Raw genomic sequence first — 21,219 nt, 5'->3', positions numbered from 1 at the left:
GTTCACAGCCCCAGTAGGCCTTTGCAGGAAAAAGTGACCTATTGGACAGAGTGGAGCTCTAATGTACCCTAGCCCATGCCACTCCCCGGCTCAGCAGTGGTCTTGAAGAGGTGGCTATGTGTCTGGTGTGAGTTCCTGGTGCTGGAAGGAACAGAATAGAATTTCTTCTTAAAGAAGCACAGCCTTCCATCTGACCTGTCCTGGTTCCCTGAAAACCCATGGCAAATGCCTTGATCTTATTTTGCCTAATTTGGGAACTCAGGATGGAGATGGGTTTTGAGAGGGCAGCTGCTGCAGGTTGGGACAAAGAACTGACTTCCTAACGCCAGAGACAGCGCTGGGATGACGGTGCATAGCAGGTTAAGGACTTGGAAAAGTTTTCATTTGCATGCTTCTCACAGCGCTAGAGCAGTCATATCACACCACCCAGCAGCCCATCTCCCAGGAGCCAGCCTGTGTTGCTCAAAGTACACTGCCACACAAAAACCTGCACACACAGGGTTATGACAGTTCTAATCACAGATGTCAAACCTGGAAGCTGCCAAGAGTCTCCTGCAGGTGTGTGGACAGCACGCTGTATATTATTTAGTACTGAAAAGGCAGTAAGAAGAATACTGTGTATAGCAGTGCATGCCTTTAATCTCACACTCAGGAGGCAGAGGCAGGCAGAGGTCTAAGAATTTTGCAAGTTCCTAGCCAGTCAGGGTGACATAGTGAGAGCCTGTCTCAAAAAGACAAGAAAAATAGGGCTGGAGATGGCTCAGCAGTTTAAGGCACTGGCTGTTCTTTGAGAGGAACTGGGTTTAATTTTCAGGACCCATGTGACAGCTCACAACCATCTGCAACTCTAGTCTTGGAAAATCTCATGCCCTCTTTTGACCTTCAGGGGCAACAAGCATGCCCAGACATACATGCAGGCAAAGTTCCATACATGTAAAATAAAACAAATTTAAGGGTGGTAAGGGCAATAAGCTATCAAGCCACAAAAAGAATGGAAGGACATAAAATGCACATTTGATAAGACCAGAATAAAAAGGCCACATATTGTATGACTCCATCTATGTGACATTATGTAAAACAATGGTGCTTCTCAAGGTTGGGAAAGAATTAACGGGAGACACACAGGAGACACTGGGGTGGGGGCAGAGCTGCTGTGTGTAGAGACCGGCAGTGGTCGTGGTGGAGACATTGCACATTAGTCAAGAACCAAGAAAAAAAATCAGACCATACCATGTTTACACTATTATAAACATGGACTTATCCTCACCCCCAAACCAGCCCTACATAATCCTAGGAATTTAGAAGGCCATGTATTTACGGTAGGGTGAGCACATGCTCAGAAAAGACCTGACAAGGCTCCAAGTGTCTCTTCTAGGCAAGTTTTGCTCTGCTTAAGCAGGAAGTGAAGGCTACAGCAGAGCTCCTGCCTTGCAGTGCTGAAGGCTGCTCCATACTTGGACAGGGGTCATCTAAAAACACTAGTTGCTTTAGTTTGATTGTTGTGAAATCTTTGTCACTACCTCACTACTAAACTGACATAACAGAACTCATCAACCCTGAGGACATGATCTCAACTCCTAACACCCATATAAAAGGTATGGCAGGACACACCTGTGATCACAATGCTGGGAGGTGACGCAGAGGATCTGGGGCTTGCTGCTTTGCCAGTCTAACCAAATTGATAAGCTCCAAGTTCAGGAAGAGAACTCTGTCTCAGAAGCTAATGTGAAAAAGGGCTAGGAGTGGGGCTTAATGGATAAAGTGCTTGCTGCACAGGCCTAAGAACCAGAGGTTAGAGCCCCATCAGCCATATAAAAAGCCGGGCTGCCAGGCGGTGTACTCCAGGGTCAGAGGCAAAGACAGGGAATCCCTGAGGCAAGCTGGCCAGCTAAACTAGCTGAATCAGTGAGCTCTTGATTCAAGGGTTTGAGTGAGAGACCCTATCTCAGCAAATAAAATGCACAGTGATTGAGAAAGATACTCAGAGTCAACCTCTGGCCTCCACCACTCATACACATGCACAGGTCTCTCCTTCTCTCTCTCTCCCTCCCCCCACCCACACACACTAGATAAAACAGGTGGTTTCTTGTTTTTAAAAGGACCAGCAAGATGGCTCAGCAGGAAAGGTACTAGCTACCAAGCCTGAAGACCCAAGTTAAGTCTTTGGGGCCCATATGGTAAAAGAATAGACTCAAATCCCACAAACTGTCCTGTAACCTCCATATACAAACACACTTGCATTCGCACGTGCACACACACAGACACAGACATGTGTATGCATATAATTAAAAAATTTAAGGTGAAGAGTGATTGAGGCAGGCTGGAGAGATGACTCAGAGGTTAAGAGCATTGTCTGCTCTTCCAGAGGTCCTGAGTTCAGTTCCCAGAAACCACACGGTGGCTCACAACCATCTATAATGAGACCTGGTGCCCTCTTCTGGCCTGCGGTAGTACCTGCAGATAAGAGTACTCATCTGTGTAAACACCCTACCAGAAACAGCGATTGCGGAAGGTACCATATGTCAACGCACACACCTCTGACACACACTTGAATACTAACACATATGTACACATATGTATACAGCACCACATGATTCAGGTTTGGAAACTAAATGGGCCTTGAGATGCATCCAGATTCTCCACGCTTTCTGGGTCTCTGAAAAGCAGAGGAGGGTGCACCTGTAAGCAAAAGCAATCTCTCCACCACTGCTGAGTAGCTTCCACAGAGCAGGAGAAAGAACCCATCCCCTTCACTCAGGAAAAACAAACTCATAAAAATTACTCTGTTAAGCACTTTCTCTGAGTTAGGCTTTGAACCTAGGGCTTTTGAGCATTTAACTCACCACTTAGAGCAATCCACAAGTAACCCTGTTTATCCTTCCTAAGGAACCGTGTGAAGGGCTAGGAGACTAAATGATTAACCCAGAGTGGCTAGTGAACAGGTAACACACACACACTAACCACCACAGTGCTCCAATTAAACTAGAGGGTGAAAAGCCAGATGCTAGCACATGACTGCAATGCCAGCACTTGGGCTGAGGCAGGAGGATCACAGCAAGGTCTACACAGAGAATCCCAGGCCACAGAACAACATGCCTCAGCATAAAGTATGCAGGGTTGGGGGTGGGGCAGGATGACGTTTGCCTTTTAACATACTCCCCGAGTCCAGAACCAGTCACCTGCCCTGAGCCTCAGGCAGGGCAAGCCCCAAGGCCCCCGACCCACACTGGCCCTTTTCAGGCAGTAAAGCACATCGGATTCTGTTTTTTGTTTTGTTTTTTTCTGTAGACAAATCACTTAGCCCAGCAAGTATTTTAGCACGTTCTGAACTCAGAGTTTGAGGCTAGTCCTTGGGAACAGGACTGGCAATCCTCTGTACCTGTATGGATAATTCCCAGGGTCCCAAATATCAGAACAACTTTCCTTTTTTAACGTGTGCTGGTGGTCCTAGGATTGCACATGCTAGGCAGGAACTTTATCACTAGCTACAGGTCCTGCATTGTAAGAAACCTGAGACCTTTAACTTGCTCTATAGCGGAGGCTGGCCTGGAACTCCTAATCCTTCTGCCTCTACCTCCCAAGTGCTGGGAACAAGGCAACCCATGTGACATCTATGTAAGAATCTTGTAATTTTCTGTGCTTACTCTGAAAATAATCTAAAACAAAAAGGCCCAGGAATATGTGGATCGCTGAATGACCCCTTAGAATAGTGGTTCTCAACCTTTCTAATGCTGCAACCCTTTATTTAATACAGTTCTCATGTGGTGAGCCCTAACCATAAAATTCTTTTCATTGGGGGGAGTTGTGGGGGTGGCACACAGCTTTAATCCCAGCACTTGGGAGGCAGAGGCAGGCAGATCTCTGAATTTGAGGCTGGCCTGGTCTACAGAGTAAGTTCCAGCACAGCCAGGACTACACAGAGAAACCCTGTCTTGGAAAAATTATTTTCATTGCTATTTCATAAGTGTAATTTTGCTACTGTTATGAATAGTAATGTAAATATTTGTGTTTTCTGTTGGTCTTAGGCCACCTCTGAAAAAGGCTTGAGATCCACAGCTTGAGAGCCCCTGCCTTAGAAGAAAGCACTACCTACCAATGGGCAATCTGTCTTTGTTTTCTGTCCAGAAAGCCCTGCTTTGACTGCTGCAGGCTAAAGAGAAGAGGATGCAGGTGGACTCAGCTAATTGAGGTCCAAGTGATCCACTGACCTCTCTGGCCTCCACAGGCGCCTGTACATACACGCGCACATATACTCACACACACAAAGATACATCTTTTTTAAAAATGAGAAAGGGGGTTAGAGAATTGAGACACTAGTGTCTTGGCTAAAGCCAAAAAGGGCCAGCAAGGCAATCACAAGGGAGCCCTTTCCAAGAACATTAAAGATGCAGTGAGATAGCCATCCTCTCATTAAATTAGTGTTTGCAATCTGATTAAACTGACTGGGCTGCCTTCTTTGCATTTCATTTGCAAATTAATTTTAGCTTTATGGCTGTATAAGGGCTGTGAGCTTTAGAACCTTATGCCTTATTTTAGCATCATGAATACCTTGTTGAATAGTCTAGGAAACAATTTAAGTCAACACTAGGGATCCAAAGCAATGTTATTTTTTTTTTTTTCCTCTTAAAAGAGGCCTATCACAAAGCTGGGGAAGTGCTCAGTTGGTAAAGTGCTTCTTGTGCATGCGTGACAGCCTGAGTGTGGATCCCTGAAAAGAACATAAAATGATGGACGCAGCGGCAAGTGGCTGTAACCCTCTGACTGGAGGGGCTCGGGTGGGGCAGAGACAGGGTCCCTAAATCTCACTAGCCAGCCAGCCTAGCTGAATGGATACGCTTGAGGTTCAGTTAGAGATCCTGTCTCAAAAGCAAAGGTGAGGAACAATGGGGCTGCATGGCAAAGTTCTGCCATAAGAAAAAAGTGAGGCTTAGAGATGAATTTAGGGATTTCACACAGAATCTGAAGGACACTCACAAAGGAAAAGCCTGGCATCAAGTCAGCTAAAGGAGAAAAGGCTACACCCGAGTTCCTTCTTCCCCACGAGGTAGTCCTAGCGGAGACTACAAGGAAGCACTGAGGTCAGGAGCAGCACTCAGGGTATGGTGACACACGCAACTCAGTCCTAGCCATTGGGGTGAGGTGGGGGTGCAGGCGGGACCACCAGGAGTTCAAGCTCATCCTCATGAGTATACAATGAGTTCCAGCCTGTGATCCTGTTTTCCAAAAAAGGAAAACACAAAATAAAATCTAGAAAACATATCTTATTTTTTTTGTCTGTTTGTTTTGAGACAGGGTTTCTCTACGTAGCCCTGGATGTGCTGGACTCACTTTGTAGACCAGGCTGGCCTCGAACTCACAGCGATCTGCCTGACTCTGCCTCTCAAGTGCTGGGATTAAAGGCGTGTGCCACCACTGCCCAACTTTATTTCTTTAAAAAATAATTTTGTGTATATTGGTGTTTTTCCTGCATGTATGTCTGTGTGACAGTGTCAGAAGCCCTGGAACTGGAGTTATAGATAGGCATAAGCTGCCACGTGGGTGATGGGATTGAACCCCAGTCCTTTGGAAGAGCAGCCAGTACTCTTAACTTTTTTTGAGATAGGGTTTCTCTGTGTAGCCCCTGGCTGTCCTGGAACTCCATTTTTAGACCAGGCCGGCCTCAAACTCAGAGACTCACCTGCCTCTGCCTTCCTAGTGCTGGGATTAAAGGCATGCACTCTTTCTTAAAAAGGTAAATGCGGGAGAACCTTAGGATCTCCCAAGAATCTTTCAGGAAGTTCATTGGTCAAAGCTATTTATGAAGAAACGTGATGGTATCTCAGCCGAAGGCATGTGTCACCACATCTGGCTTACAATAAAACTTCTAGAAAGCCACATTTGATTGGAATTACTAGCCTCCCAAGTGGCTGGGCTGCTGCACGAGGTCTAGCCATTATCTTAATTTTGCAGTGCTGGGGATCAAACTTAGTGCTTTTGTGCAAGATACACCATTGCAAGACTATGGATTTGCAAATGTGAAAAATAATTCAGAGATGTTTCATATAATGCCTCCAATACATTTTATATCTCAAGAGGCTGGATGCAGATACCCAATAACTTGGTTGAAATTCTAATAGAAAAATATTAAGTTATATAAATTTTTTCTGGGATCTTCATGTATGAAAGAGTTTTGTTTTTGTTTTTCCTGAAACAGGGTCCCATTGTGTAGCCCTGGCTGACCTCTCAGTCCCCCTCCCTTAGCCTCCTTAGTTGGGGATTACTGGTATGTGCTACCACATCTAACTAATAGGTTACTGAAGATCAAAAAGTTTAACACCTTATATTCTAAAGAGAAAAAAGTCTAAGTGTGTTTACCCTGGTGAGTGTGTTTCCAAAAGGAAAACAACTCTGGGTATGGTGGTATAGCTCAGTGGCAGAGTGCTTGCTTAGCATGTTCAAGGTCCTGGGTTGGATTCCTAGCACTGCAAAACTAACAAAATTATTAAGCCTAAAACTTCAAATGTGGTGGTAGGCAAACATTTTCTTTTCTTTCATGTATATATAAAATATTATATGTAATAGGTTATATAAATAAATATCATATTTTCTGGCATATAAGATGACCCCCAACTTTAATTTTTCCAGTTAAAATACAGTTTGGAATATACTTGCCGTAAAAGACTACCCCTCTTCCAACGCACACCCTGTGCAGTAGACTCGGGTTGCAAACTCTGTATTGTAACTGGAAAAGTTTTTTCAAGACAAAGACTGTCTTCATTGCCCTGGCTGCTCTGGAACCCATTATGTTGTCCAGGCTAGTCTTGAACTCAGAGATCTGCCTGCTTCTGCCTCTGGTGCTTGGGATTAACGGCGTGCACCACTACACCCAACCCAAAACTTATTTCCTAAGGCCTCACATTGTCTTCCCGTTTTTGTTTGTTTGTTTGTTTGAGACAGGCCCTCACTCTGTAGTGCAGGCAGACCTTGAACTCTGAGGAATCTTTCTGCCTCAGCTTTCTGAGTGCTGGGATTACTGGTGTGAGCTGTACTGTTTTATTGTTTTTGTTTTACTGGTTTTCCGTTTAAACTTCTGATCCGCTGTCCTCTATGCCCCAAGGATTGGAGTGCACCACCACACCAGATTTTATGTACTGCTGGAGATCACGATTTCTCTCACAACTGAACTATGTCTCCTGCTTTACCATTTAAAAAGCTTTGCCTACATGCAGTGCTCAGGGAGGCCAGAAGAGGGCACCAGAGCCCTGGGACTGGGTTATTTGTCGGTTATGAGCTACAATGTGAGTACTAGGAATTGACCCCAGATTCTCTGAAAGAGCAGCCAGTATTCTTAACCAATAAGCCATCTGTCCGATCCTTGCCATTTTTTTAAACTATAAAATTCATTACTAGCACTAGTAAACTAGTCACATAAAGACAGTTTATAAGCCGAGGCCTTGTCTGAAAAAAAGAAAAAATTTCTTGCAAACCTGGCATGGCATTTCCGACTGGCTATCTGCACTAGCTGCCATCATTCAATGGAAAGGACACAATTTGGATTGCCATAATCCCTACTACTATGATCCCTCAGTTGCCTGTCCCTGTAGGGGTCTGAGTTGTTACCCTGCACCAGCAGAAAGGGCAAAAGGATTTTACTTTGCAATGACCATCAACCTCAAAAACATACTACAATCTAATAAAAGTCTGCTTTCCTCAGAAGAGGTCAGCCAGCCAAGTGCCCTGTGATCTATTTCGTTTTGGTTTTCTGAGACAGGGTTTTTTGAGACAGGGTTTCTCTGTGTAGCCTTGGCTGTCCTAGACTCGCTTTGTAGACCAAGCTGGCCTCAGACTCACAGCGATCCGCCTGGCTCTGCCTCCTGAGTGCTGGGATTAAAGGCGTGCGCCACGACGGCCCAGCCCCTGTGATCTAGTTCAATGACTCTCTTACGCTTATACTTATCCTTCTGCTGAGTCTGCCAGCAACGTGTACGGTTCTCACTCACACTGATGCAGAGATACCCAGAAATGCTGCAAAGTGATCCGCACAACACAGCAGGTGTCTTTAAACAGGTGCAAAAGGAGGAAACTCACCAGAAACGTGAGTGACTCTCCAGTGAACAGGAGGGCCTGGCTTACACCCCGACAGGGAAGGGGTTCAGGTGGTTATCAGACCTTCACTGTCTCCTCCTGGAAGGGAGAGGTGGTATATTTTGAAAATTCATCCAATATCTTTTGCCCTGAAAACAGGTAGCGAAAAGGAAGGGGCAGTCAGAACGTGGCTCCCAAAACAGGGACACAGGTATGAAATTGGGGAGAAAGATAATTGGGGAACTGAAGTAATACTAAGCTGAAGAGACAAAGATGGAAGTAATTACTTTGTCTTTTTTTTTTTTTTTTAAACCTTATTCCTTCCCCACCACCCCAACCAGGTATGAGGAGCCTAGAATATTTTATGAGGCAAAATCTAATTTGGAAAAAAAAAAAAAAAAAGATGAAAAGAAAGTTTTGTTGGAAACCTGAAAAGGGAGGGTTGGAGAGGCAATACATTAGATGAGAAACTAGAAAAACCAAAATGAGTTGGTTTCTTATAATTGGAGGAGTGTTCCAAAAGGAGAGATTGGAGCCTAGATAATATTATTATTCTATATTTTTTTTTGCTGGAAACTAGGGAGACGCTGGCTGAAAAAAAAATATTTTTTGCTAGAAAAAGCACAGGGAAAGGCACGATGGAGAAAGAGAAGAGAGTTTGTGGCTTCGTGCTGGAAGATCCTTGAAAAGAGATACATCCCGGTCCCCCAAAGCGGGACACCTGGGGAGGAAGGGGGCGGTCAGCGAATGCAAGGCCGCGGTGCAGAAGGCGCAGAGAGGTCGGGTAGGGCCCCCGCGGCGCGAGCTGGGGCGCTGCGATGGGGCAGTTGAGGAGGGTGGCCTGGCAGGGACCGGGTAGAAAATAAAGGTGGGTGCAGCGAGCTGTGGGCACACCCCCCCAAAGAGTCTTCTCCAAGGAGGGAAGAGGGGCTGCGGGGGTGCAGAAGGAGCGTGCGCGACGCGGAGCTGAGCGGCGCCCTTGGACAGGGGCCACACAGGCCCCCCCCACCCCGCGCGCTTGTGGGAGGAGGAAGATGAAGCCAAGGAGAGGGTGAAGAGGGGTTGAGGTGAGAGGAAAGGGCGGGCAGGCAGGTCTAGGGAGGAAGGGGGAAAGGGGCAAGGGCAGCAGCAACCGGGTTTTACCCGCCCCCGGGGGCTCGCGCGCCGGGCCTCGTGCCTCGCGCCTCGCGGGGCCTTCCCAGCGGCCGCCCGTCAGCCGCGAGGCGCCCGGACGACGCCCGGCGCGCACGCGCAGCCCGGTCCCGGCACCTTCCTCCCCCCCCACACACCCCCACCCCCCACACGACGCCCCCACCCCTCCCCTACCCCCCACGGCGGTGGCGGCGGCGGCGCGTGCGCCCGCCAAGGTGTGTGCGCGCATGCATGGCCCGGCGTCGTCGGGAGCGTGCCACGCGCTGTCCGGGCTCGAGGCGCGCGCCCCTGGGCCAGACTCCTGGAGGCTTGGGGGGGGGGGGGGGAGCGAGGGGGCGTGGCTTCCGCGGGAGGGTCAGGGCCTGGGGAGGTCATGTGACCCGCCGCGGGCGGGAAAGGAGGCGGTTGGTCGCCATTTTGGGAGGCGGGCGGTTGGAAGATGGAGGGGGGAAAAAAAGGGGGACCCAGGGAAAGGGCTGCAGAGGGAAGGGTGAGACGGAAGGGCCGAGGGCTCATAAAACAATGTGTGCACTGTGTGCACTGGGCGCCCTCCGCTATCGATCCCTGGTGACGACAGAGTTCCTCGGGGTGATGGAGCTAGTGAAGCCATTCTACTCATGCTCGTGTGGGCAGGGCACCCCCCCTCAACCCCCCACCCGCACCCCGCGAGGAGATCGCGTTGGTCCCCCTTTGTAGGCGTTGCAAGGCTGGCTTTTTATTTTTATTTATTTATTTATTTATTTATTTGGTTTTTTTCGAGACAGGGTTTCTCTGTGTAGCCTTGACTGTCCTGGACTCACTTTGTAGACCAGGCTGGCCTCGAACTCACAGCGATCCGCCTGCCTCTGCCTCCCGAGTGCTGGGATTAAAGGCGTGCGCCACCACGCCCGGCTCAAGGCTGGCTTTTTAATTAATTAATTTTTTTCAACAACACCGTGGATTGAATCCAGGGCCTCGTGCATTGCAATACAAACGGCCTTTGCACTGAGACACATTCCCGGCCTTCAGAAATCTAAGACAGGGACACCACTACCACTGAGTCATGTCCCCCAGCCTCTCGCTGGGGCATTGTGGGAAGGTTCTTTGCTGTTGAGCATGCTTCCACGTCCTTAGTGGTAAATTCTACCCTGGGGCTTTACCACTGAGTTGTATCCCCTTTAACACAGCTCATAATACTTTAAAAAAAATTTTTTTTTAATTTATTATGTATACAGTGTTGTGTCTGCATGTACACCTGCAGGCCAGAAGAGGGCATTAGATCACACTATAGATGGTTGTGAGCCACCATGTGGTTGCTGGGAATTGAACTCAGGACCTCTGTCAGTGCTCTTAACCTCTGAGCCATCTCTCTGGTCCCCTCATAATACATTTTTTGAGCCATGGTCTTATTATGGAGCTCAGGCAGCCCTCAAACTAGTGATCCTCCAGCCTCAGCTTGCGAAGCAGCTTTTGTTGTTGTTGTTGTTGTTGTTGGGTTTTTTTTTTCCCCTCCGAGACAGGGTTTTTTTTTTGTTGTTGGTGGTGGTGTTTCCCCCACCACCACCAGACAGGGATTCTCTGTGTAGCCTTGGCTGTCCTGGACTTGCTTTGTAGACCAGGCTGGCCTGGAACTCACAGCGGTCCACCTGCCTCTGCCTCCCAAGTGCTGGTCTACAAAGCTAGTCCAGGACAGCCAAGGCTAACACAGAGAGACCCTGTCTCAAAAAAAAAAAAAAAAAAAAAAGAAAGAAAGAAAGAAAGAAAGAAAGAAAAACAACCCCCCCCAAAAAACCCCACAAAAAACAACAACAACAAAAACAAAAAAAGAGAAAAATAAAACAAAACTTAATTCCATGTGGAAATCAGCATAGAGGCTCTTCAGGAAGTTAAGATCCTCGTCTCAAAAGAATTCTGTTTTGTGTTGATTGGTGTCCAACTCTTTGAGGCAACAGTTCAACAGTATTTGCTAGGACTCGAGTGTGCATCCAGTGATACATTAAGCTTAGTGGCCCTGGAAAGATATGAGAAGGTCAGGCACAGAGGACAGACAGCCTGATAAGTGCTCACACATGTGTCCCCCTGGACCTGTCTCAGATTCACAACTTAGCTCAGCAGAGACATCTTTTTTTTTTTAAGATTTATTTATTATTTATACAGTACTCTGCCTGCATGTGTGCCTCTCCGCCAGAAGAGGGCACCAGATCTTATTATAGATGTTTGTGAGCCACCATGTGGTTGCTGGGAATTGAACTCAGGACCTCTGGAAGAACAGCCAGTGCTCTAAACCTCTGAGCCATCTCTCCAGCCCCAGCAGAGACATCTTTTTAAAAAAACTATTATTCACTCGTTTATTTAATGTGTGTGTCACAAGCACATGCGCTCCCAGTAGGCCACAGTGTATGTGTAGTGGACAGAGGATAAATTTCCAAGGTTAGTTCTCATTTTCCACCCTATGGTTCCAGTATTCAAACTTAGTTGGCAAGCCCTTTTACCCGGCGAGCCGTCTCACTGGCCCAGGTGCAGCCATCATGTTTAGAACTTCTGTAATGAAGTTGAGACTTATGTTTGACTAGAAGTGAAATCCACTTAAACATAAAATTCATGGGGCTGAAGAGATGGTTCAGCAGGTAAGAGCACTTGTCTTGCAGAAGACCCAAGTTCCGCTCCCATCACCCATAGAGTTCACAACCATCTGTAGCTCTGGTTCCAGAGGATCCAATGCCCTCTTTTGACTTCTTGAGGCACAAGGCATGATACATACGGTACACATACACCTCTGCATTTGAAACACTCATAAAATAAATAAATGTAAAAATATACAAAAGCATAAACTTTAAAAAAAAAAGTTAAGATTCATTCTGTGGAGGCATCTAGAAGATGCCTCGGTTGGGTAAAGCACCTGGTGGCCAAGTATGAGGTCCTGGGTACAGAGTCCCGTAGCCATGTAAAAAGCCAGGCACAACTACTGGTGCCTGGAATCCCAGCCCTGGGATGGCATACACAGCTACACTCCTGAAGCTCTCTGGCCATTAAGGGACATTCAGAGAGACACTTTGTCTCAAAACATAATGTGGAAGGCTGGGGATGTAGCTCGGTATCAGAGTGCCCATCTCTCAGTCGGGGAGACTGAGCTCAGACCTCAGCAATACCAAAACCAGATCGATTGAGGAAGACAGGAAGACAGTAGGCACATATCTCTACCTTCTTTCTCCTCCTCTTCCTCTTCCTCCTTCTCCTTCTCCTTCCCCTCCTCCTCTTCTTCTTCTATTTTCAAGGCAGGGTTTCTCTGTGTAGCTTTAGCTTTCCTGGACTACGTTTGTAGACCAAGCTGGCCTCTAACTCACAGTGATCCACCCGTCTCTGCTTCCCCAAGTGCTGGGATTACAGAAGTGTAACACCACGCCCAGATATCTCTGATTTATCTCTGGCTTCTAACACACACACACACACACACACACACACACACACACACACACACACTCCACATGGGAGAGTATGGGGAATTTGTTCTGTGTTTTAAAAATCACATTTCTTTATTTTGGAGGGGCTCTCACACACTACAGCACATGTGTGGAGGATAGCTTGTACCAGTCAGTTCTCTCCTTTCACCATGTGGGTTTCAGGGATTGAACTCAGGCCACTGGGTTTGGCAGCAAGCACCTTTTACCCAGTGAATCATCTCACCAGCCCCATCTGGGTTTTTATTTCATATAGACCTACAGCCATTAGCATTTGAATTTGAAATGGTCCCATGAAAATGCATGTATTGTGCACTTGTTTTCCTGAAGATGATACTTTTTGGGGAAAGTGATGACACATTGAGAGGGACAGCTGTCAGAAGTAGGTCACTGGGGGACAGACCTTTCAAGGTTATAGCCACTCCTAGTTACAGGCCTTCTCTGTTCCTTGGTCCACCATGATGTGAGCTTTCTCCCCCACATGCTCTGGTTGGCATAAACAGAACTGCCGTGCCCTGCTTTTCCTACCATAATGGGAAGAAACCCCTCTGAAACCGTGATGCAAAATGTACTCTCCTCCCTTGTCTGGTTTCTGTTGCATATTTTGTCATGTGATACAAAAGTGCCCAATACAGCAAACCACACACATTATGTCCAGATTTCCTCCTTTTCACCTTTACTTCTGCTCCCCATATAGCCCAGGCTACTCTGATTCCTTCTTCTTCTTCTTCTTCTTCTTCTTCTTCTTCTTCTTCTTCTTCTTCTTCTTCTTCTTCTTCTTCTTCCTTCTTCTTCTTCTTCTTCTTCTTCCTTCTTCTTCTCCTTCTCCTTCTCCTTCTCCTTCTCCTCCTTCTCCTTCTCCTTCTCCTTCTTCCTTCTCCTTCTCCTTCTCCTTCTCCTTCTCCTTCTCCTTCTCCTTCTCCTTCTTCTTCTTCTTCTTCTTCTTCTTCTTCTTCTTCTTCTTCTCCTCCTCTGGTTTTTCGAGACAGGCTGTTCTGGACTCACTCTGTAGACCAGGCTGGCCTTGAACTCACAGTGATCTGCCTGGCTCTGCCTCCCGAGTGCTGGGATTAAAGGCATGTGCCACCACCATTTCTAGCTTAGCCTCTGATTCTTAATCCTCATGCCTCAGTCTCCCTGAGTGTGGTGGTTGTGAGCCATCGGATGGGTGCTGGAGATCAAACCCTAGTCCTCTGGGGACTAGGTGCTCTTGACCACTAGAGCCATCTTTCGAGTCCCCTCAGCATAGTTTCAGTGGAGCAAGTTACCCATGATCCTTTAGCCACACGAACACATCAGGAAGACAAAGCAGAAAAGGAAGGCTTGGGGCACCCCATATTTGCACCCTGAGAAGTCAGGCCTCTGAGAAGCCTACCAGTGTGGACACCGAAAGGGAAGGACCAAGAAAATGGAAAGAAAATCAGAGTTTGTACCCAGCAAAATACACAGTAAAGACAAATTCCATTGACACAGGCCTCTTGCTCCTCATCCATTCCTGGGAATTGCTCAGCCCCTTTTGGTGACTCGTCTTTTGAATCACTTCCTTCAAGCACCCTTGGCTTCCTTACCACTCTGGTCCTCCCAGGTACTCACCTGCCCAAACTTCAGCTTTCTGTCTTCCCCAGGCTGGCTGAACCAGGAAAAGGAAACAACTCGGCCAGCCTGACGGGTTCTTCCTGAATCCGAAACCTCAGACCTGTGGTGGGCACAGGACAGTCTCTCCTGGTAGACTGGAAAGAGCTGAGATGGCGTGGCCCTACCTGCCCTCCTCTACTGACCCGGCCTGCACTTCCCAGGCAAGAGGAAACTCTTGACACCCATTTACAAAGCACAGAGCACAGCCCATCTTCTTCATGGCTGCCTCCCAGGGCAAGCTCTTTCAGGGCCCAAGTGCTAGGGTTCATCTGCTTTCAGAAACAGATGTCAAGCCAGATGTGGTGAAGGCAGGAGGACCACGAGTTCAAAGCCCTCCTTGGCTCATACTGAACTTGAGGCCAGCTTGAAATACTGAAAACACCAAAATACATGTATACACACACACACACACACACACACACACACACACACACACACACACGGCAGGGATAGAGTATTTAAAATTTGTGCTGTATGGGGCTGGAGAGAGAGCTCAGAGGTTAAGAGCACTGGCCTCTTTTCCAAAGGTCCTACATTCAATTCCCAGCAACCACATAGTAGCTGACAACCATCTATGATGTGATCTGGTGCCCTCTTCTGGACTGCATGTGTACATGCAGGCAGAGCTCTGTATACATAATAATACATAAATAAATACATCTTTTAAAAAATTGTGCTGTGGAGATGGCTCATTAAGAGCTGTTCCTTCCGAGGACTCAGATTCTATTTCAGCAGCCTTATGGTGGCTCCCAATCATTTATAACCCCAGTTCTAGGGGATCCAGTGCCCTTTTCTGTCATCCAGGGACACTGCATGCCTGAGACTCACAGTCATATATACAGGCAAAACACCCATACACATAAAATAAAAATAAATAAATTCTTTTATATATTTTTTAATTGAAAAAATAAAATCATTCATATTACATCTCAATTGCTATTCCATCCCGTGCATCCTCCCATTCCTCCCTCCCTCCCACTTTCACCCCATTCCCCTTCCCTATGACTGTGACTGGTGGGGACCTCCTCCCCTTGAATATGATGCTAGGGTATCAAGTTTCTTCTTGGTAGTCTGCTATCCTTCTTTCGAGTGCTATTGGGCCTCCCCATCAAGGGGACATGGCCAAATATGGGGCACCAGTGTTCGTGTGAAAGTCAGTCCCCAGTCTCCACTCAACTGTGGAGAATATCCTGTCCCTTGGCTAGATCTGGGTAGGGGTTTGATGATGACTGCACATATTGTCCTTGGTTGGTGCCATAGATCGAGCAGAACCCCTGGGCCCAGATCTGCCCGTCATAGTGTTCTTCTTGTAGGTTTCTAGGACCCTCTGGATCCATCTATTTCCCTATCTCCTGTAATAAATAAATTCTTAAGACAAGAATAATTTGGGCTGGAAGAATAGCTCATCAGTTGTAAGAGCATAAGAGCATGTAATCCTTGTTCAGAGGGTTAGACTTTGTTTCCCAGAACCCAGACAGATCATATCTGCTCCAGAGAATCTGATAGCTGCTTCTGCCCTCCATGGACACGGTATTCATGTGGTGCACAGACATGAATGCTGGCAGAACACTCTTACACATAAAAAATAAAATATTTCCAGCCAGGCATAGTGGTGCATGCCTTTTATCCCAACACACAGGAGGCAGAGGCAGGTGGATCGCTGTAAGTTCGAGGCCAGCCTGATCTACAAAGCAAATCCAAGACAGCCAGGGCTACACAGAGAAACTTTGTCTCAACAAAACAAAACCAAAACCAAACAAGCAAAAATATTTCCCAAAGCATTGATCTGAGACACTTTGTTCCCCCCGCCCCCCATGGGGTTTCTCTTTATATCTCTGGCTGTCCTGAAACTCAACCTGTAGACCAGGCTGGCCTCGCACCCACAGAGTTCTGCCTGGCTGTGCCACCCTGAGTGCTGGGATTAAAGGTATGTATCACCACTGGCTTGTATAAATTCTTTTTTTTTTTTTTAAAGATTTATTTATGTATTATTATGTGTACAGTGTTCTGCCTGCATGTACACTTGCAGGCCAGAAGAGGGCATCAGATCACATTATAGATGGTTGTGAGCCACCATGTGGTTCCTGGGAATTGAGCTCAGGACATTTGGAAGAGCAGGTGGCACTCTTAACCTCCGAGCCATCTCTCCAGCCCTTTGTATAAATTTTTTTTTTTTTACTAATTTATTCTTGTTACATCTCAATGTTTATCCCATCCCTTGAATCCTTCCATTTGTATAAATTCTTAAACAGAATTTAAGAACAACAACAAAAAAAGTTAAAAAAAAAAGATAGTCTGTTCACAGACCGTGGCTAGAGGTCTGTCTTCTATGTGATTCTGAATACTGCTAAAGCTGACCGTTATCACTAACCACCAGCGTGTGTGTGTGTGTGTGTGTGTGTGTGTGTGTGTGTGTGTGTGTGTATGTGCGCGCGTGCGTGCGTGCGTGTCCGTGCAGGTCCCAGTGCATGTTTGCATGACTGACAGGTTGACATCTGGTGTCTTCCTCTATTGCTCTCCACCTTAACTTTTTTTGGAGACAGGGACTCTAATTAAATCTGAAACTTACTCACTAGTCTACCCAGCAATCCCCAGAGACCCACCTGTCTCCACCCCCAGCCCTGTACTAGAGTAACAGCCATCATACTCAGTTTTAAGTGTGTGCTGGGGATCTGGGGTCCTGCTATTACCTCCCGCCCTCTAATTATTTGACTATGGTCACCCTGACACTGTGTGGTTTGAACTTTTACTTCCTTAATGACTAACGATGCTGAACTTTTTCCATGCACTCTGGCATTGCACTAACCACCATTTGCAAGCTAGCCTCAGCCTCAGCCCCAGAACCCTTAAATCCATGTTTACCAATTCTCTCTCTCTCTCTCTCTCTCTCTCTCTCTCTCTCTCTCTCTCCTTCTCAAAGACCTTGCTCCTTTCACAATTATTCTTTTTGTTGTTGTTGTTTTGTTTTGTTTTTCGAAACAGGGTTGTTTCTCTGTGTAGCCTTGGCTGCCCCAGAACTCACTCTGTAGACCAGGCTGGGCTCCAACCCAGAGATCTGCTTGCTTCTGCCTCCCGATTGCTGGGATTAAAAGGATGTACCACTGCCGCCCAGCTCTTTGTGCTTCTTAAAGATGTATGCTAGGCTGGGTGTGGTGTCCCCTGCTTGGAATCCCACCCCTGGAGAGATAAAGGCAGGCGGATCACTGTGAGATAGTTGTGACCCACTGGGAACTGAACCGGAGTCATACGCCAGAGCAGCCAGTGTCCCGAACAGCTGACCCATGTGAGTTTCAGTACAAAACCTTGTCTCAAAAAGCCAACCTTGGGCCGGGCAGTGGTGGCGCACGCCTTTAATCCCAGCACTCGGGAGGCAGAGGCAGGCGGATCGCTGTGAGTTCGAGGCCAGCCTGGTTTACAAAGTGAGTCCAGGATGGCCAAGGCTATACAGAGAAACCCTGTCTCGAACCGCCCCCCCAAAAAAGATTTATTTATGTATTATGTAGACAGTGCTCTGCCTGCATGTACACCTGCATGCCAGAAGAGGGCATCAGATCTCATTATAGATGGTTGTGAGCCACCATGTGGTTGCTGGGAATTGAACTCAGGACCTTTGGAGGAGCAGTCAGTGCTCTTAACCTGTGAGCCATCTCTCCAGCCCCACTCCAAGCATTTATTCACACAGACACACAGGCATACACATAAGTAACAGTAAAAAGAAATCTTAAAAAGCAACATCCCCAAGGCCGGCAAGATGGCTCATCGCGTAAAAGGCTGCTGTTGTGAAGGCTGAGGGCCTGAGTTCAATCTGGACACCGCCGTAAAGGACGGAGGAAACCAACTCCGACAACTCAGTGGCACGCACACATCACCCAGAACACAAATGTTATTCAAAAGTGAAAACACAGTATGTGAAAATTGGTTAAGTTGGGTGTGGTTGTGCATGAACTTGAGAGGTCGAGGTAGGCAGATTTTGATGAATTTGATGCCAGCCTGGTCTCCAAGCAACATAGTGAGACTGTCTCAAAAAAAAAAAAATTAGTTAAGTTCTAAGAAACTTTTTATTAAGTATGCTGCTATAATGGGTTTATTTTACTATTAGTTATGTTTATATCTATCTATCTATCTATCTATCTATCTATCTATCTACTATCTATCTATTTTTTGAGACAGGGTCTCTTATAGCTTTGGCTGTCCTAGAATTCACTATATAGACCAGCTTGGCCTCCCACACACAGTGATCTGCCTGCCTCTGCCTCCCCAGTTCTGGGATTAAAGGTGTGTGCTACTACACCCTAGTTATGTTAATCTCTTAAAGTTCCTGTTTTGGTTATTTTTCTATCTACTGTAATAAAACACCATGCACAAAGCAACTTATACAAGGAAGCATTTATTTGGAGTTTATGGTTCCAGAAGAATAAGCGTCCATCACCATAACCATCACAGGAGGGAAGTGCAGCTGCAAGGATGTGGCAGCTGGAGCTGGAAGCTGAGAGTGAAAACTGGGCGTGGCTTAGTCTTTGGAAACTTCAAAGCCACTTCCTTCCAGCAAATCTGCCCTTCTTCCAAAACCTACCCAAACAGGACTACCACAGTGCCTCATTGATAAGTTAAGCTTTAATTAATATATATATATATATATATATATATATATATATATATATATATATATATATATATATATGTAATCTGGAGGTTGTGCCACAAAGATAACTAGAAATTGGAGGCTAGCCTATGCTACATAGTGATTTGAAAGTTAGTCTGGGCTTCAGAGTGAGACTCTGTGGTAGAGCCCTTGCATAGAAGGCAAAAATCCTGGATTCACTTTGTTTAATGCCTATAGGTTAGTGCTTGAGAGGTGGAGGCCAGAGAATCAGGAGCTCAAGGCTAACCTTGGCTATGTGAGACTCTATCTCAAAATAGTTGAAAAAAAAAAAAGTAGTTCTCAGTATTTAATATAATCTGTCTTCAGGCATCTGGAGGCGGCTTGGAATGTGTCCCCTGAAGATGTTGGGTACCACTGCTACTGTAATAATAAATCCACTCTCTTCTTTGACTCTGGCACAGCCCTGTAGCCTATGATGAAGAAACACATTTCCCCTGTGGCATTCTTCCACACAGAAGCTAAGACCTGGTTCTCAGAAGTTAATTTTAAATACTACTACTACTACTGCTACTAATAATAATAACAATAACAGTAACAACAACAACAATAACAATTCATCATCATTATTATTTTCTTGAGACAGAGTCTCTCTACTTAGCCCTGGCTATCTTGGAACTCACTATGTAGACTAGGCTAGCCTCGAACGCAAGGAAATCCGCTTGCCTTTGCTTTCAGAGTGTTGGGATTAAAAGCGTGTGCCGCTGTGCCTGGTTTAAATTTATATGTTATTTATTTCAATGTACAGTATATTTATTTTAGCAGGTGATATGAATTTCTAACTTTGCAAAGATACAAAATAGGTGGTGGTGGCTCATGCCTTTATTCCGAGCACTGGAGAGGCAGGGACAAGAGGATCTCTGTGAGTTTTGGTCTACAGAGCAAATCCCACGACAGCCAAGATTACACAGAAAAATTCTATTTCTAAAAGTCAAATCAAAAAAAAAAAAAAAAAATTGCCGGGAGACAGCCAGCAGCATGGGCATGTGCAGCTAAATGGACCTAGATTTTATTTTATTTTATTTTATTTTTTGCACTAAAGTTTCTGTGACTTAATAAAGAGACAGCTACAAAATGACATAGGGTTCACCCAACTCTTGCTGTTAATTTCCACTTTGTAAATTATTCTGTGCAATTCGTCAGCAAATAACTTATGCCTTTTCAACCGTATTTTTGGCATTTTTAGACCCCCCCCCACCTCGCTCCATTCTACTTAAATGGTTGCCAAAGTTGTGTCACTTCGCGGTTTCCTCGTTTATTACAGTGACTTCCTGTCCCACTGTGGGCCTGGATCACAGTTGATTTCAGAGTCCCCCATTGTTGTACAGCAAGGTTGCACCTGCTTTTAAAATTTTGTTTATTTATTTTGATTTTAGGAATTTTTACGAAAACGTGCACCTCAGTTTCTTGGGTAGCCTTTATTAAGGAAGCTGACAGAAACCCCAGCAGGATTCTTCAGAACCAAAGCTCATTAGCGTTCCAGTACACAGAGAACTGTCAGCCGCCGCCCCGCCCTCCGAGGCCCCGCCCCGCAGCCCACCCGCTCGGCCCGATTCAAATCCAGCCAATGGCAGCGTGTAAACAAACCCTAGCCACACCCACTCTGAGAATAATTTCGAGCACCAGGGCGCGAAGCCTATTTTATCTTGTGCGTGGGGGGGGCGGGTAGAGGTGGGGCGGAGTCCTGGCCACGCCCCCAACCTTGGGCCAATCGAAGGCCAGGATCCGCCCCTCGCACTTGCGGCGTTGAGGACCCCAGGCCGGGTTAGGCTAGCGGCTGCCTGATTTCGCTGCGGGGAGTTTTGTGCTCCGACCCTGGCTAGGTTAGGAGGTAGTATCTTGCAGCCTCTGGAGAAGGGCATAGCTTCTTTTCCTTCTTCTGGCCGCCAAGACCCAGACCCCGGAAAGTCTCGTGAAAACTTTTTCTCCTCACCCTCTATTTAAAGCAGCCTGGAAAAGCAGGAGTGTTTTAGAACAGGCTTTTTGGTTGCTCATATGTTCTGTGCAAAAGAAAAAAAAAAAAAAAAATGCACCAATCGTGTGCCAGCATACTCTCGGATAGAGAAACAATTGGGGCGCAGTTTTAAAGTCCAACTGCCTGACCAGAGAAGTGTTTCTACTTTCAGAAGTAGACGTCATTTGGCTCAGCCAGTAAAGGTGTTTACCACCAAGCCTTGATCTGAATATTATCTCCTAAACCAACTCCTGTAAAATTGTCTCTGACTTTTACACACACACACACACACACACACACACACACACACACACACA

The sequence above is a fragment of the Acomys russatus genome, chromosome 19 (genome assembly GCF_903995435.1).
Source record: "Acomys russatus chromosome 19, mAcoRus1.1, whole genome shotgun sequence".
Classification (NCBI taxonomy): Eukaryota; Metazoa; Chordata; class Mammalia; order Rodentia; family Muridae; genus Acomys; species Acomys russatus.
This window is presented reverse-complemented; position numbering follows the sequence as displayed.